Source organism: Gracilinanus agilis, chromosome 5, assembly GCF_016433145.1.
Source record: "Gracilinanus agilis isolate LMUSP501 chromosome 5, AgileGrace, whole genome shotgun sequence".
In the NCBI taxonomy this organism is placed as follows: Eukaryota; Metazoa; Chordata; class Mammalia; order Didelphimorphia; family Didelphidae; genus Gracilinanus; species Gracilinanus agilis.
Window position 1 is genome coordinate 191,736,441 of NC_058134.1, and position 18,078 is coordinate 191,754,518.

The following is an 18,078-nucleotide window of genomic DNA, read 5'->3' on the forward strand; positions in this document are numbered from 1 at the left end:
CATTAACTCTTACTACAAGTTTACTCTGCTTAGGTCATCAGCTAGAAGCGAGCTAATATTTTGTGAAAAATTTTCAAGGAATCTTTGACCTATAAGATACCACCATCCGTTTAGTGTAATTAGTTTAATTTAACACTAAAATATATTGGTAAACTTCTTCTGTGTCCCCTGACATTTGAAAGCATTCCTTTTGATCTCTATGAATTGTGTTGTTTTATGATAACTTAATATAAAGAATTTCACTTAATGAAATTATAGTTCAGGAGATAGTCAATTCATTTAAATTTATACTTAAGGGACTACGAATTGCTTAGATCCATCATAGCTACTTCTCCTACTATTATCAATGGCACTAAAACAAATTAAAAGTCTTTGTATTGATAACAAATTTCTAATTTTTTTAAATGTTGATTAAAAAGGAGAGTTCTATGTATGAAATTTTACTTTTGACTAAAGTGCATATGTGAGACCTGTTAGGAGGTTACTCAAACAGCCTGGGTTCAAGGTAAAAAGAACCTGAATAAGGAAATGGACAGGATGTAATAAGAAATTTAAGAGATTTAGGGATGAAAGAGATTTTAGTACAACTACCTTATTTTATAGATGAGGAAACTTAGGTCTCAAAATTTAAGTGTCTGCTCTGCTGTCACAGAGGTACTAAGTAGCAGAAATGAGATTTTTAACCTAGGTTAACATGGTGAGAAAGTCAATGCTCTTCCTGCTGTATGGAACTGAGAGGACTTGGCAAATGATTGGCTAATGTCTTCTATAGTGAGTGCCTAGGAGAAGCATATTGTGTTTTTAAAAGAAACAGGAGAAAATTTGAAAGTAAAGGTTGATTAATGTAGCTTGGGATGCATTGATTGCTGTATTGGCAGGAAATATAGATATAGTAGTCTTAAGAGGCAGTAGTAAGTATGGATCTGGGCCTCAAGAGAGAGGTTCAGGCTTGAGATAAAATTTAGTGGGGGCAGAGGGTGGCAGCTGTCCAAGTAGAGGTCAGAACTGAAGCAATGGAAATGGATGAAAATGCCAAAGGTAGAAAGGAGGGGAAAGGTAATGGAAGGAAAGGAGAAGTAACAAGAGGAAAGGGGAAGGGGGAGAGAAGGTAGGGGAGAGAAGGAGAAAGGAGAAAGGGAGGGAATGGGAGGATAAAAGGAAATGAGGAAGGAAGGGAGGAGAGGAGAGGAGAGAAGGAGGAGTGGAGGGGAAGAGACAATTAACATACTTCTGAGGGGTAACTACATTCAGAAATCCAGAAAGGAATATCAGACAAGCAGGAAAGCAATAGGCATTTATTAAACAATTGCTACATTTCAGATAATATGTTAAGAACTTGGGATACAATTACAAGCAAAAAAGAAAGACAGTCTCTGCCTTCAAAGAGCTTTTATTCTAATGGGGAAGAAAAACCCTTAAGAGGGACCTAAAAAAAAAACAGGAGATGGGGAAGGGAGGATGGAAGAAATTATCAGTATATAGTTATGATGATGAATTCTGGTCCAAGGACAACATTGTGAAAGTTTGGAAATTTTGAAGAGTTCAGAGTTACAGAAACCAAGAAATTCAAAAGTATCACACAGAGAGATGGCTAACAACTTCTCTGAACTTGTCACCTCATCCTACAAAAGAGATATAATACCAGCCTCTTCCATCGTTATTAAGTATTAAATATAATAATTTATGAAAAGTCCTTTGAAAACTAGGAAATTATGTAAATATTATATAATTTAATGCTATTGTTAACAATGGATATATGCTCCTTTAGGGCAGTGATTTTGTTTTTTTGACTTTGTATCCCCAGAACCTGGCTGGATAACTTGCATATAATAAGTGATTAATATAATATTATATGTATATATATATTCAATTGAATCATTACTAACCAAGATAATTTTAGGTATCACCATGAACTTTAAATCAGTGTGCTAAGACATGTGGTGCCCCTTAGCCCAACCTCTGACATTCTACGGCAAATTTCCCCATAGGAACACATGGCACAGTAAAATAACTTTGCTGCCCTTGCAGACTAACATCTGTTAATAGCACTGGTTTCCAAAAGAAAAGCCACATAGGGACATCTAGTGGCAACTAAAAAACAGCAATTTGTTCCAACAAAATACAGGCATTTCCAAATCACTAACTCCCCGGGTACTTCAGATACATTTATTGAGCTTTACCTAACACTCAAGCAAATTAGGCTTTCCATTTGAAAACAGGCAAAGGTCAGAGCAAACTGGCAGAGCTAGAAGTCCTGCTCAAACTAGTATAGTAAGGCCTCTGTGGACAAAATAAAGGAGACAATTATGGCAGTAGTGCTGTTTCCTTGGAAAAATCTTAAGTTCAAGGTGAGGGAAGAGGGGACGTTCATTTTCTGAGTAATTGCCTCATTTCTCTGGTCTGAGTTGATTGCAGGCATACCTGACCATTGGCAAGGCAGGAAATATATATCAGGGTTCACTGACTATATTCTAGAAAGTCTTCTAAATTTGGGGATCTATGAATTGGTGTCAACCAAATATCTAATAAGAGTTACTTATAAGCCTTATAGTAATAAGCCAGAGCAAAATTAAAATGATCCAATCAAAGTGACACACCTTAAGTCTTGAGGGGGAAAATGGGCTTTTTCTGAGCTTCAATGGCACCACGGAAGCTGAAATGCTTGTAATAACATCTGATTTTCATTGTCCAAGTAGCGTATTATGTGGTTGGACTTCTAATATCCATATTATTGACTTGTTAAGGACTTTCCCACCATGGTACAGAGCAGAGTATCCTAGAGAAGGAGGTACAAGTAGGACCTAGAACTCTGAAAGGTGGACGATCTCTCTTTCATCTAGTGTGTCCAAGAGGACAATTATAACTATGTACCACACATCAATTACCTGAGTCCTATGGCAATAATCAAGGGTTCAGAACAAATATCACTTGCCCTGATTGTTCTTAGTAAGAGGGTATCAGCTTACTCTCAGTAGCTTGGCTGCCTCCCATTAACTGCTGATTATACTAACAGACTTGCATAGCTCTTATCTAAGTGAAGAGTAAAGGGAAATAGAAATTATACAATAGATTAAATAACAGAATACATTAGAGGAAATGGCCTCTTAAATTTGGGAGTGAGATAAAATTCTATCTTAACTCAGGAAAGAATGATCTAGGTGAGGGGAAGGGTGTCTACTCTGCATTTTCTAGGGTTACTGGCACTGAGGATCAAGACACTGACTTGGAGACTTTTCCTTCATGTCCACAGATCAGGGTAGAACTCTTGTCCAGCATTCAAAAGTTTAGGCTTTCCTTTTGGGCTCTAATTCCTTTCTGAAGTGCCCATCTCTCAAATGAGTCCACAGCATTGTTGGTTCAGATGGGTTCTAAGAGTCATATTTTTCTCTTTATACACCTTTTTTTTTTTGTCCAGTTCCTTGAGGAGCTCAATCTTTTTCCTCCCCTATGTTTTTAATGGCCAAAGTTTACAAAACCAAAAGAAAAAGATTGCACATAAATGAAATCACAAATTTCTTGCATGTTTAGATTATTTTTTCTTTTTTTATATATAATATACCCCAACCACGTCCCACTTTTTTCCCTCCCACAATCACAGAAGGCATCAAAAGGGAAAACTACAAATTCATACAAATTAAGTCTTTCATGTTTTCACCTTTCAATTCACTCTCTGAAGTGACAGAATGACTCTAAAGAAAACAGTCACAAGTTACACTTCTAGTATTAATTCTGTAGCTATGTATAATGTTCTCTTGATTCAACTCATTTCCCTGTTCATTATCCCAAGTGGTCCTTTAAAAGTTTTTTTGTTTGTTTTAATTAGCCTGTTCGTTGTTTCTTATGACAGAGGACTATTCCATCACAATCATACCACAGTTTGTTTAGCCATTCTCTAGTTGATAGGCATTCTCTCAATTTCCAATTCCTTGCCACCACAAAAAGAGCTACTAGAAATACTTTGGAACATATGGATGGATTCTTTTCCTTTTTCTATGATCTCCTTGGGAATAAGACTCTGTAACAGTTGTTTTAGAACTCTGCATGCAAGTCCAAATTACTCTCCAAAATAGTTGGATCAGTTCATAGCTCCCCAATTTTCAACATCCTCTCTAACATTTGTCATTTTTCTCTTTTATCATTTTAGTGAGTCTCATGGTCATGAGATGAAATCTCTGAATTATTTTTGGTTTGGATTTTCCTAATAAATAGTGATTTAGAGCATTTTTTTCATAAACCTACATATGGTTTTGATTTCTTCTTCTGAAAATTATACATTCATATTTTTGTCCATTTATTAATTGGGGATGGCTCTTATTCTGAAAATTTGATGATGTTTTCTATATATTTTATAGATGAGACCTCTGAGAGATTGAATTTTTAATCCCCACACACCAATTTTCTGCTTTCCTTTTAATTTTGGCAATATTTGTTTTATTTATGCAAAAGTTTTTTTATTTTATTGTGCTCAAAATTATCCATTTTCCATTTCACAATGCTATTCATATTTTGTTGACTCAAATTCTTCTCTTATCCATATTCCAATAGGCAACTTGCTCTCTCTTCTTCTAACTTACTTATATTTCCTTTTATATCTAGATCATGTATCCATTTTGATCTTATATTAGTAAATGGCACGAGATATTGATCTATATCTAATTTCAGCCAAACTAATTCCAATTGTTTCAACATTTTTAACCAAATAATAATTTCTTATCCCCCAAACCTGGATCTTTTTGTCAACTCCAAGATTACTATCATCTTTTATTGTTGTGTGTCTGTTCTGTTCCCTTGATTTACCTTTTAATTTCTTAGTCAGTACCAGATAGTTTTGATATCTACTGCTTTATAATACAATTTAAAATCTGGTATTGCCAGACGTCCTTCCTTTATATTTTTCTCATTAATTCTTTTGATATCCTTGATCTCTTGTTTTCCCACATGAATTGTAATTATATTTTCTAGCTCAATAAAATATTTTTGGTAATTTAATTAGGATGACATTGATTAAGTAGATTAATTTATGTAAGATTGCCTTTAATTATATTGGCTCCGCCCATCAACGAATAATTCATATTTCTCCAATTATTTAGATCTAATTTTATTTGTGTAAAAAGTATTTTATAATTATGTTCATGTAGTTCCTGTGTTTGTTTTAGCAGGTATACTACCAGGTATTTCAAACTATTTGTGGTTATTTTAAATGGAGTATTTCTTTATATCTTTTCTTGTAGACTTTTGTTAGTAATATATGAAAATGCTAGTGATTCATATGGGATTATTTTATATCTTGCTACTATGCTAAAATTATTGATAGTTTCAACTAAATTTTTTGTTGAATATCTAGGATTTTCAACATATATGATCATGTTATATGCAAACAAAGATAGTTTTATTACATCTTTTCCTATTCTGATACTTTCAATTTTTTTTCTCATTTCTATTGCTAAAATTTCTATTACCACATTAAATAATATTGGTGACAATTGGCACTCTTATTGTACTTCCAATCATATTGGGAAAGTTACTAACTTCTCTTCATTACAAATAATATTTGCTGATAATTATAGGTAGATGCTTTGAATAATTTTAAGAAAAAAAATGTATATCTATGCTTTCCAGTGCTGAGGATGTGTTTTGTTATGAAAAGCTTTTTCTGCATCTCTGGATATACTCATATCTTTATTACTTTTTAAATTAATATTTTCAATTATGTTGATAATTTTCATTTTATTAAACCATCTCTGAATTTCTGGTATAAATTCTGTTTGGTCACAATTCATTATCTTTGCGAAATATTGTTGTTGTCATCTCTTAGCTAGTATTTTATTTAGGATTTTTGCACCCACATTTATTAATGAGATTGGTCTATAATCACTTTTCTTTTCTTTTCTTTTTTTTGCTCTTCCTGGTTTTGGTGTCAGTGGCTTTGTTTCATAAAAGGCATTTGTTAAAACGCCTTCTTTATGTCATTTCAAATAATTTATTTAATATTGGAATTAGATGATCCTTAAATATTTGTTAGAATTCACTTCTAAATGCATCTGGTTCTGATGTTTTTTTTAAGAAGTTCATTTGTTGCTCATTCAATTTCTTTTTCTAAAATATGCTTATTTAGATATTCTATGTCTTGTTTTGATAGTGTAGGCAGCTTATTTTTTCCATTCTCGTTAATTTTTTTCGTATAACTGAGCAAAATAACTACTAATAATTGCTTTAATTTCATCTTCATTGGTGGCATGTTCACCCTTTTTATTTTTTATGTTAGTGATTTTTTTCCTCTTATTTTTATTAGATTGGCTAAAAAAATTTCATTGATTTTTCTTCATAAAACCAACTCCTAGATTTATTTATTAAATCAATGGTTTCCTTGTATTTAATTTTATTATTCTTACCTTTAATTTTTTAGGATTAATAATTTAGTGTTTAGTTAGGGATATTTAATTTGTTTTTCCCCTATATTTTTAAAACTACATTCTCAATTCATTGAGCATTTCCCCCCCTCTATCTTATTAATATAAGCATTTAGAGATACAAATTGCTCTCTAATAAATGCTTTTGTTTTAGAAGGTTGATTCATTATTATCACTCTAAATTATTTACTGTTTCTAAGATTTGTTCACCAACCTACTCATTCTTTAAGATTAAGATGTTTAGCCTCTAATTAGTTTTCACTTTTTGTTTCCATTTTCCCTTATTATATAAATTTAATTGTATTATAATCTTAAGAGGATGAAGTTAATATTTTCTACATTTAATTATAATGTTTCTGTACACTAATATTTGGTCAATTTTTGTAAAAGTGCCATGTCTTGATGAGAAGGTATACTCTTTTCTGTTCCCATTCAATTCTCTTCAGATATCTATCATTAACTGATCTAAATTCAATTCATCTCCCTGCATTCTTTCTAATTTTTTGTGTTAGATTTATCTAGTTCTGTGAGGAGAAAATTGAAGTCCCTCTTTTTTTTTGTTATATATCTAATTTGTAACCCAATCAGTTTTTCCTCAAAAAAATGGAAGCTATAATATTGGGTGCATAAAGATTTAATATTGATAATTCTTTATTATCTATCTTACCTTTTAACATAATATAGTATCTCTGTTACCTCTTTTGATTATATCTATTTTAACTTTAACTTTGTCAGAGATCATGATTGTTACCCCTGCCTTCTTTTGTCAGCTCAGGCTCTATATATTCTGCTACAGCCCTTTATTTTTACTCTATGTGGATCTCTCACTTTTAAATGTGTTTCTTGTAAACAACATATTGTTGGATTTTGTTTTTTTGATTCAGTCTGCTCTCTATTTTTCTTTTATGAGTGGAGTGAATTCATCCTATGCACATTCAATGTCATAATTTCTAGTTTTGTATTTCCCTCCATTTTCTTTTTCCTCACTGTTTGTCCTTCTTTTCTTTTTCTTACATCCCTCTTTAGATACTAGAATGTCAATCTTAAGGAAAGATCTCCCTGCCAGCCATATGGCCTTTCCAAACCTTACTCCTGACTCTCCAGACTTTCTCTACCATATTTTCTTTCTCTAGAATACCTGCTTCTCCCCCTTTGAGTTTCCTTTATTTCTTTTGCTGAAAGAAGCCTCTAGATAGGGAAAATATATGTGCCTGAATACTTTCTATGATTTTTTTTCTGAAGCAAAATTGCACAAAGTAATTTGCTATCACTATTTCTTTTCTAATGAAATCAGTCAGTCAACAAGCATTTGTTAAGGTGAGAATTATGGTAGTAAGAAATTATGACAAAACCCCCACAGATCTTGTCCTCAAAGGATTAATATTCCAATGATAAGTCCATTATAAAAAATTGTGTATATACAAGATATATGCAATGTAAATGGAAGGAAGGAATCTGGGAGGGAAAGTCCTAGAGATAAAGACCAGGAGAGGCCCCTTTTAAAAGGTAGAATCTGGAGGAAGGCAGGAGTTCCAGGAAGCAGAGACAAGGAGGGAGAAAATTCTCGCCATGGAAGACACTCAGTGAAAAGGTACAGATTCAAGAAATGGTGTGTCATGTGAGAGCAAAAACAAGAAAACCAAAGTTGCTGAAATATTAAGTATATTTATGGAAATAAAATCCAAGGCATCTAAAAGAGGCAAAAAGAGAAGAGGCTTTGAAGGAATTAAAAAATCAAACAGAACATTTTATATTTGATCTTAGAAGTAATAGGGAACCATTCGAATTTATTGACTAGATGTGGGATATCTGTAGATTTGTCCCTTAGGAAGACATTTTGACAGCTGAGTGGATGATGATATAGAGAGGAGAAAGATTAAAGTCAGGGAGACCCAACTGTTCCAATAGTCTAGGAATGAGTTGATAAGAGCCTACAATATGGTGATGGCTATGTGAGTGGAGACAAGAAAACTTATAGAAGAAATTTCTGTTGAGGTAGAAATGAAAAACATTCAACAACTGATTGTATATGTGAGATTAGTGCAAGTGAAAAGTTGAGGATGACATCATGGCTGCTTATATGGGTTATTGGGAGCATAGTGATGAGCTCAACAATAATAGGGAAGTTTAGAAGAAAAGAAAATTTGGGAGAAAGATAATAAGTTCTGTTTAAGATAGGTTGAGGTTGAGATGTCTGTGGTACATCCATTTTAAAATGTCTAATAGACAGCTGGAGATTGAAATTAGAAGACAGGAGAGAAGTAATAACTAGAAGATTTGAGAATCATCTACATGATGATAATAATTGAATCCAGGGAAACTGATTAGATTGCCAAGTGAGATAATATGGAAGGAGAAAGCAAGAAGGTCTAGGACAGGCTTTGGGGTTATTTCCGTAGTTAGTATGACCTAGAGGAAAATCCAGCAAAGATAACTGAAAAAAAGAGTGGTCAGACAGAGAAGAGAACTAAGAGAGAACAGTGTCACAAAACCCTAGAGAATATCCAGGAGTGGAGGAAGTGACACTGTCAAAGGCTACAGAGAACTTATGAAGGATAAAAATTTAAAAGTCATTAAGAGTGGCAATGAAGAAGTCATTGATAACTTTGGAAAGAGCAATTTTATTTAAATGACAAAGTCAGAAGTCAGATTGCACAGGGCTTAGAATTGAAAGAGAGGAAAGTATACACCAATTTTATAGTTTTCTCAAAGAATTTAACCATCAGATTGAGGATAGATATGATGATTGCTCCAACAATGAAAACAAAGACAGCTAGGTGAAGCAGTGGCTAGAAAGCCAGATCTAGGGACAGGAGGTACTTGGTTCAAATCTGAACTCAGACAGTTCAGTATTGTATGATTCTGGGCAAGCCACTCAAACCCAACTGCCTAGTCCTTAAGCTCTTCTGCCTTAGCACTGTTACCTAGGAGTTCTAAGACAGAAGGTAAAGGCTTAAAAAAATCAATGAAAACACAGAAAATGTAAGTGAAACCCTGAGTTTGTCTTTTGTTTCTTTGATTCTTAAAGATAGAACTTGAAAGACCTAGTCGCATTTCCCCCTATTAGTATATATACACTAGATAATTGTTTACCCTTTAATTTGTTCAAAAATGTTTACTTTTAGCTTGACACCAAAACACTATTGGTTCAGGTTTGATTTGTGGATGAAATAAGGCACTCTAAATCGCTGAACAGTTTTAAAATGGAGCATTACTTTGAGCTAACCCAGTAAGGATATACAGAAAGTATACGGTGGCATTTATCATAACATATATATATATATATACATATATGTATATATATATATGGAAACGTTTCTGATATTTTCTTCTTTTTGCTTGTTACACATATTTGATCCACTAATGAATAGACAGCTGAGGCCATAGGTCTTATTGTTGGTTACTTTCTTGAATTTTGCCTTCTATAAATTTCTGCAGTTGTCTGTAATTCTTTGTCCTCATTGTAGCCACCCTGTATCATGTCTTGCATGGTAGATATATGCATCTCTTCATTTTTAGTTTAAAGCTCTTTAAATCAATTTCGCAAGGCTTCAGGCATGTACATTCTAACCAGCTCTTGTTAGACTTATGTCTTCTATTTCTACTAGAAACCATGATTCCCAAGAAAAGTGAATTAGAAAGGAGAAACAAACTACATTCCATATTTCACTGGGCCTGCTCTTTCAAACTACATTCCATATTTCACTGGGCCTGCTCTTGTCATCTTTAAGCCCTGGGCAATGGAGGCCAACACTTGTTTTCATGATTATGATAACTCAGTGGAACACAATGCATTTCTTTCAGTAATTCCAAAAGCTACAAAATGCTTTTTATTTATAAGTCAATTTTCAAATATTTATAACTTTAGAATGGATATATTCTTTACTCTGTTTGAAATTTCCTGAAAGAAGCTAAGGCAAATTTTGATGAAATTTTTAGATGAGAGAAAAAACAATTAATTTTATAAATGTCAGTTAAAATATAGCAGAAAGGTACAGATTAGGTAAAACGGTAAACAATTTGCTACAGCAGGAAGCCTATCCAAACAGCTGTTCCTTTTTCTTTTTTATCTTGAACAAAACATATAATAAAAAGGCATTGTATTATAAGTAATTTAGGAAAGGTTAAGTTTATATACCTTAACCAAGGTAGTATTTAGTTCTTGAACATATTTACAACTTTTTATGCCATATACCTGATCCTATGACTAACATATTAATCTTGTATAATAATGATATATTAAAAGAATCACTTTTTAAAAAAATAATTATTATTAATATCCTTGAACTATCTTAAGTAGGTATAAAAAGAAACATTGTAATTGTGTTATTTAGACTGGAGAAGAGAAGCTTTAGAGAGAAACTGAGAAGAATGTGATTGACAACAGTCTTCAAAAGCTTGAAGGATTATCTGTTATGCGGAAGAAGGATTGGATTTATTCAGCTCAGGCTTAGAGGGGAGAGCAAGGGCCAAAGGATAGAAATTATAAGGGAAGCAGATTTCAGCTCAATATAAGGAAAAGACTATTAACAATTAGAGCTCTCCAGAAACAGAATGACCTGGCTCATAAGATTTCTCATGGTTTTCAGTTTTTACGTCAGAAAGGTTGACTATTTTTCAAAGATTTCAAAGTTATGTTTCACCATTTGGATAAGAAGGAATGAAAGAAAAAAGGAAGTATGTATTAAGTGCCTATTATTATGTGTCACCTACTATGTCAAATACTTTACAAATATTATCTCATTTGTTCTTCATAACAACCCTGGGAAGAGATAAGTGCTATTCTTATCCTCATTTGTAAAACTGAAGTAGACAAAGTTTAAATGACTCACCCAGGGTCACATATGAAGTAAGTCTGAGGCCAGATTTGAACCCAGGAACTGTTCACTCAAGGTTTAGCATTCTATCTGTTGTGTTATCTAAATGTCTTAGGCTAGGCTAGGCTATAGCTACATATCTTCTGGAATCCCTTCTAATACTGAGATTGCATCAGAAACTTGAGAAATGGTATAAAACAGTGTAATATAATAAAAAGGTGTAGGATTTAGGGTCAGAAGAATAAGGTTGGAATAAGAAGCTCTGCTACTTAATAACTGTATGTTTTGGAGTGAATCATTTCCCCCTCTCTGGACCTCAGTTACCTTATCTGTAAATTGAGGGAATTAGATGAGCAGATTTTAAGAGTTGATTTGAAATTTGAATCCTTTGATAATATGGTCCTATATCTTTCCTCTTGGTTTTCACTTTAATTCTGCCCTAATCTAAAGTATTAGAATCCTTTTCTCTTATATATGGCATGTCCTACTTGGGCACATAGTTCCTCTCCATTTTATGGCTAACATTTTATACAGTACTATCAAGGCTTTCTGAATTATATTTCCCTTAGGGCCTGTGTCTGCTGACTAAGAAGGCCCCAAGGTCCAATAGCTTATCTTTATTCCTGCACTTGGGCTTTCAAACATGGGAGATTGAGGACAAATTCAGGCTAACTTCCTAACTTCCTTCCTAAAGCTGCTTTCTACTACTCTGCTTTCTATACTCCTTTCCCTGTTGAATTCTACAGTTATATAAAATGCTTAAGAAATAAAATGTCCTGAGATCCTGTAAGCATAGGGAGGGCCAAAGGGTCAGCTAAATAAAAAATCAGCCAAATACTTCCCACTTGATTCTCATATCTGGCAAGACATGCAAAGGGACTGATGTTAGGCTTTCTTTCCCTATAGTGCCTGGCTTTCTAGTAGTTACATTATAATCCACTGAAGAACTTTAACTTATGCCATTGTCACAAGAGTTATGTGCCGGGGCAGCTGGGTAGCTCAGTGGAGTGAGAGTCAGGCCTAGAGACGGGAGGTCCTAGGTTCAAACCCGGCCTCAGCCACTTCCCAGCTGTGTGACCCTGGGCAGGTCACTTGACCTCCATTGCCCACCCTTACCAATCTTCCACCTATGAGACAATACACCAAAGTATAAGGGTTTAAAAAAAAAGAGTTATGTGCCCTCTAGAGAATGAAACTTGAATCTTTCTGAGTTATTCAGCACTTCTTGGCTTGTACCATGTCTTAGTGAATAGCCATCATCATTCAGGTACTCAAGTCATCAGTCATCCAAGAACAACTTTCCAACATTTTATTGAAAGCACGAATGGATGAATAGAAACACATTTGGAATTGTATTAGGTGTCAGTTAAAAAAAGAAATACATTTCCTGACTTGACGAAACTTACTGTTTTAATAGTGAGAAATACACTCATTCTATTTCCATCTTCTTTGGTAGAAGATTATGTTAGATAGAGACTGAGAAGAATAAAGGGCCTGAAACAAATAAAAAGGGAAAGGTGATTATTAAAGAACTGATGGGACACAATCTTGTGGAATGTCAGTGATTTAACTTGGGAGAAATTGAGGGAAATTAGAAAAAAGAACAATCTCCAAGCCCAGATTCCAGGTCTGCATTCCAGATTTGGAAGAGGAGGTAGTTATATACGTGGAATTAGACACAGGAAATTAATTCAAGTGAGAATGATAATTTATTAAAAGGTGATGATTGGCTCTAAAATTTGTAAACTAGTGTTTGAGGTTGAAGTATAAACATTTTCAAAGCAACAAGGCTGAAAATCTCAGTGGTTAAGGAGTACAGATGAAAGTGTGCAGTGACTTGTATCAACTATACTGTGTTTATATTTCTGCAGTAGCTAAATGATTGTTATCTGTGTTCCAAGTGTAGGCTGATCTTTCTTCTTGAAGAGAAGGTCAAGGGACTGAAAGAATGCTTCTCCATACTCCACATTCTTTCTTGAAGGGAGAATGAAGTATTCTTAAAATAAATAGAAACAAAGTTTCTATGGGAGAAAAAGTGGATATGTTACCTTTGTTTGAATGCTGGAGAATAGAATATTGTAAAACAGAGGATACAATGAAGGAAAAGTAAGCTATAACATTTGAGCTTTAAAATAGGTTTGATAATTTATACAATGACACATTGTGAAGACAAACAATGCTATATCTAACCATGTTGCAGAGGAATGAGACATGTGACATTTAAAAAATTGGTTTGAAGTTTGAGAGGGACAGCTTGATGGCTCAGTGGATTGAGAGCCAAAACTTAGAGATGAGAGGTCCTAGGTTCAAATCTAACTTCAGATATTTCCTACCTTTGTCACATAACCCCCATTGTTTAGCCCTCACTCATCTTCAACCTTGGAACCAATACACAGCATTGATTCTAAGTTAGCACAAAGTAAGGGTTAAAAAATAGATTTGAGGCTCGTCTGGAAGAGGAAATTGCTAGATGTTCTAAGAAGAAAGAAAATTTTTGTCTTCCAAAGAATTAAGTAGTTGAGCCCCAAAAGTTATTTTGGTATGGATCAAATGAAGAGGAAAGTATTAGGAGTAATTGGTGATTTCTTATTCCAGATTAGTAAGGAAACTATTTGTTGATCTCTTTGTTTTTACTAAAAACAATAGAGACATCTGTTGTCTTCTTAGGACATGATACCTAAGGCTTAACAGATAATTTCTCCATACTAGTCAAAATGAAGGACAATTACCAACTTCTGTGGATTATATATAGGCACAAGTGATATTCCCAGAAGGAACCTAAAAACAAGTATTGCCTGTATTTATGAAATCTTTGGCAAGTAACTGAATATCATCAGAGAAAAGGTTATGTATTAATACTTCACTATTTTCTATTGAAGTTGTGGTATAAAGAAGAAAAATTTAAAAATTAGGTAATTAGTAACTGGCTTGAAGATGGTGCCTGAGATTGGAATTTCAATTTCTGGACTATGACTGAAAAAATAGAACTGAATGATTCCTCTTTAGAGATGGAGTAAAGGCTAGAAATGATAGCACGGGACTGTAATCTTTGCTATTGTGGATATGAGGCTGTCACATTGCTTGAGATAGAGGTTTTTTGAGTTTTATTAGCCTAAATCAATTATGTTTCTACACTAATTTCTGTAATGTTATTGCCAGTAGGTTGAATAAGGAGGATTGAACCAGTCCAAATTGGAAATGAAGCAGATCAAAGCTACCATTGTAGCCAGAGAAGAACTGGATTTTGGGTAGCCACTGCAATTCCAACTTGGTTGAGACAGGACCAACCAATTTTAAAATAAAGGTGGGGTACAACAACAAATGCCAGTCAAAATATATTTGTCAGACATCTTCTAAATCTAATTAAAAGGGACATAAGCTAAAAATGAAAGGAGATGGTCAATATAGGTTCCCTCAATTAGATACCTAGAGAATATCCACAAAGAAGTTTCAAAAAAAAAAAAAAAAAACAGGGAGCTGAGACACCCAGATATTCACAAGAGACAAAATCCAAGAAATGCATTAGTAATAAAATCTGACTTCATATGGCTTTACATAAATAACCAAAAACAGTTGAGTCATCAAACAAGAGGAACTAAAGGGTTTAATACAAAAAGGACAAATTTGATCTTGTAATTGTCACTAAGACTTGGGAGGCTGAAACCATTATTTAGGCTTGGTATACATTATTCAAAAGAAAAAGGGTGTGATTAGATAACATATTATATCAAGAAACTACACTTAGTTAAGGAAATATAGTAACTATAGAGAAAAAAAGGAAAGAAATTATTTATGTGAGTTTGAAAGAAAGAAAAAACAAAATAATCCCAACAATGGAGTACACCAAAGACCACTTGGTCAAGAAGAGAAATTGATTGTATTGAGGAAATACATTACAAACCAGGGTAGAGAGGTATTTTATAGTAGTGATAGAAACTTCAGTTATCTAGACATGTTTTAAATATCTTTTCTTACAATAGCAGAGTTGCTAATAATGACTTAATTTGGCTTATTGTCAATTTCACCCTTCAAATGAGAGAAAACAGCAGAGGAAAGGTGGAGAAGAGGGTACATGGACCCATTTGATCTGTACCAAATTACTCTCCCAACAACATTGTTATAAAGCTCCAAATAAATTCTGAGGCAGTAGAACCCACAAATGTATGGGAGTGAAAGAATTTTTCAAGCCAAGATAACTTAGAAGATTGTCATGGGTGTTCTGTCACACTGAGGTGGGAGTGAGGTCCAAATCATAATGCCAAGGCAGGTCCCACCTCAGGAAGCCTGCACATGTGTTGGGGGTGGTTGAATAAGAAGCAAAGACTTCCAGATCTTTCTGACAGCTACAGAGAGTAAGGGGCTCAGAAGAAGATTACGGAGTTTCTTGTGCTGGCTCTAGGAGCAAGACTGTTGCATTGCCCATACAGTGATCCAGGTCACATTCCCAAGTGAGTCGCAGTGGAAAGAGGAACACTAACACACACCAGTACTTGCAGCCAAAGGGCTCATGGGCCTCAATCTTCAGGCTTAAAAAAAGTGCTTGTGGTTGTTCACAGCACAGAGCACAAAGTGGAAGAGTATTAAACAACATCTCTTCAGATCATACCACCTTGGAAAAATTGATCTTACAGATTCTTCTGAACAAGCTCTGAAGGCAAATATGCAAAGACTTTGAAAAGTGCCCACTTCACCACAGGAACAGAGACCACCTGCAATAGTTTTTTAAGTTAAAAGACTAGAAAGAGATTGGACGATGAGCAAACATAAAAAAAAAAAACTCAACATAGAAAGTTACTTTGATAACAGGGAAAACAAAAATGCAAACTCAGAAGACAGTGAAGCCCCAAACCTCAAAGTAAAATATGATGTGGTCTTAAGTTCAAAAGGAATTACTTGAGAAGCTCAAAAGGGAATTTTAAAACCAAATAAGAGAAGTAGAAATAAAATTGGAAATTGAATGGGAATGATTCAGGAAAATCATAAAAAATTAATAACTTGGCAAAAGAGTCACAAAACAAAACAAATAAAAGGACACCTTAAAAGGCAGAATAGGCTTATTGGTAAAAGAGACACAAAAATTCACTAAACGGAAGAATTTCTTAAGAAGCAGAATTGGCCCATTAGAATTACATTCAGATTCTTTCCATTTCTCTAATTAGTATAGCTCACATTTCTGGAATTCTGATAAACAATATTAGTGATAATGAACCCTCTTGCTTTAACCTGATCTTGTTGAAAATGCCTCTATTCTTCATCCCTTACAAATAACATTGACTCCAGCTTTTAGACAAATATTATTATTGTGATAGTGAAATGCTCACTTAATCCTGTGCTTTCTAGTTTTATTAAAAGATGAATATTGGATTTTGCTAAAATTGTTCAGCCTCTCTTGGTATGATAATTTTCATTATTTTTGCCATTAATATCATCATCTATCATGTTTATTATTTTCCTCAAACTGAAACAATATTCCTGTTATGAATCCAAGCTGGTAGTCTCTTACATATCATATTATATAGCCTTTGTCAAAATTATATTTAACATCATGCTTCAGTACTTATTAGGGGGTATTAGCTTTTTGTTTTCCTTTTATTCCCTTCATCTTTTCTCAAGGATCAAAACCATATTTGTCTTATACTGTTTCAAAAGTTCCCTTTCTATTTCTGCTAACAGTTTATATCATGTTGGAGTTGATTGTTATTTTAATGTTTAATATCAGTTACTTATAAAGTCATGGAAATTGATGTTTTATGAGATGAAATAATTTATGGCTTGATTCATTTTTTCTGAGATTATTTTCTATATTCTCTAGTTTTCTCTCTGAAAATCAAGATGTTTTATATGTTTGTAAATATTCATTGATTTCATTTACATGATCAGATTTGTTGGTTGCCTTTATTTAATTTTCTAATATGAATTTGCCTATTGCATTTGGGGGGATGACCCACTTCTCTTATTAATTTACTTTATTATGATATATTTTTATATTTTCCAGATTACATGTCAATACAATTTTTCAATATTCATTTTCTGATATTTTGCAATCCATGCTCTTTCTCTTTGTTCAACTCCTTTCCCCTGTCAAAGAACACAATATGCTATAAGTTGTATTTATATTATCACATACTATGCTTCAATGTTTATCATATTATGAAAGAAGACTCATTTTACTTTAACTAGAGAAAAATTCATGGGGAAAATAAAGAACAGTATTTTTTAATCTGTATTCAGTCTGTTCCTTCTGTGGCAGTGGATATTCTTTTCTTTCATAAGTCTCTTGGAGTTGTTCTGGATCCTTGCCTTGCTGATATTAGTTGTCATTAACAGTTGATCATCATACATTATGGTTGTTACTGTGTACAGTGTTTGCCTGATTCTGCTCACTTCACTTTCCATCACTTTATAGGTCTTTCCAAGTTTTTTTTTTTTTTGCTATTTCTTATACCACAATGAGTGTGAGGTGGTACCTCAGAGTTGTTATAATTTGCATTTCTCTAATCTATCAATTTTATATTTCATAATGTTCTCTGTGCCTTATTTTGGCCTAAATTCTACCCTGGTCCATAAATCTGATAGGTGAACTATTGTATACTCTCCTAATTTGTTTATGGAATCACTCTTTACTTTGAATGTAGCCATTTTTACTTTCCCATCTTATATGGTGTGAGGTGTTGGTCTATGTCTACAGGCTTCTATTTTATTTCCCAATTTTCCCAGCAGTTTTTTTCAAATAGTGAGTTCTTCTTCCACAAGCTTGGATCTTTGGGTTTGTCAAAACTAGATTAATATGGTCATTTACCATTGTGTGGTGAATCTCTAATCTACTCCATTGTTCCTCCACTCTATTTCTT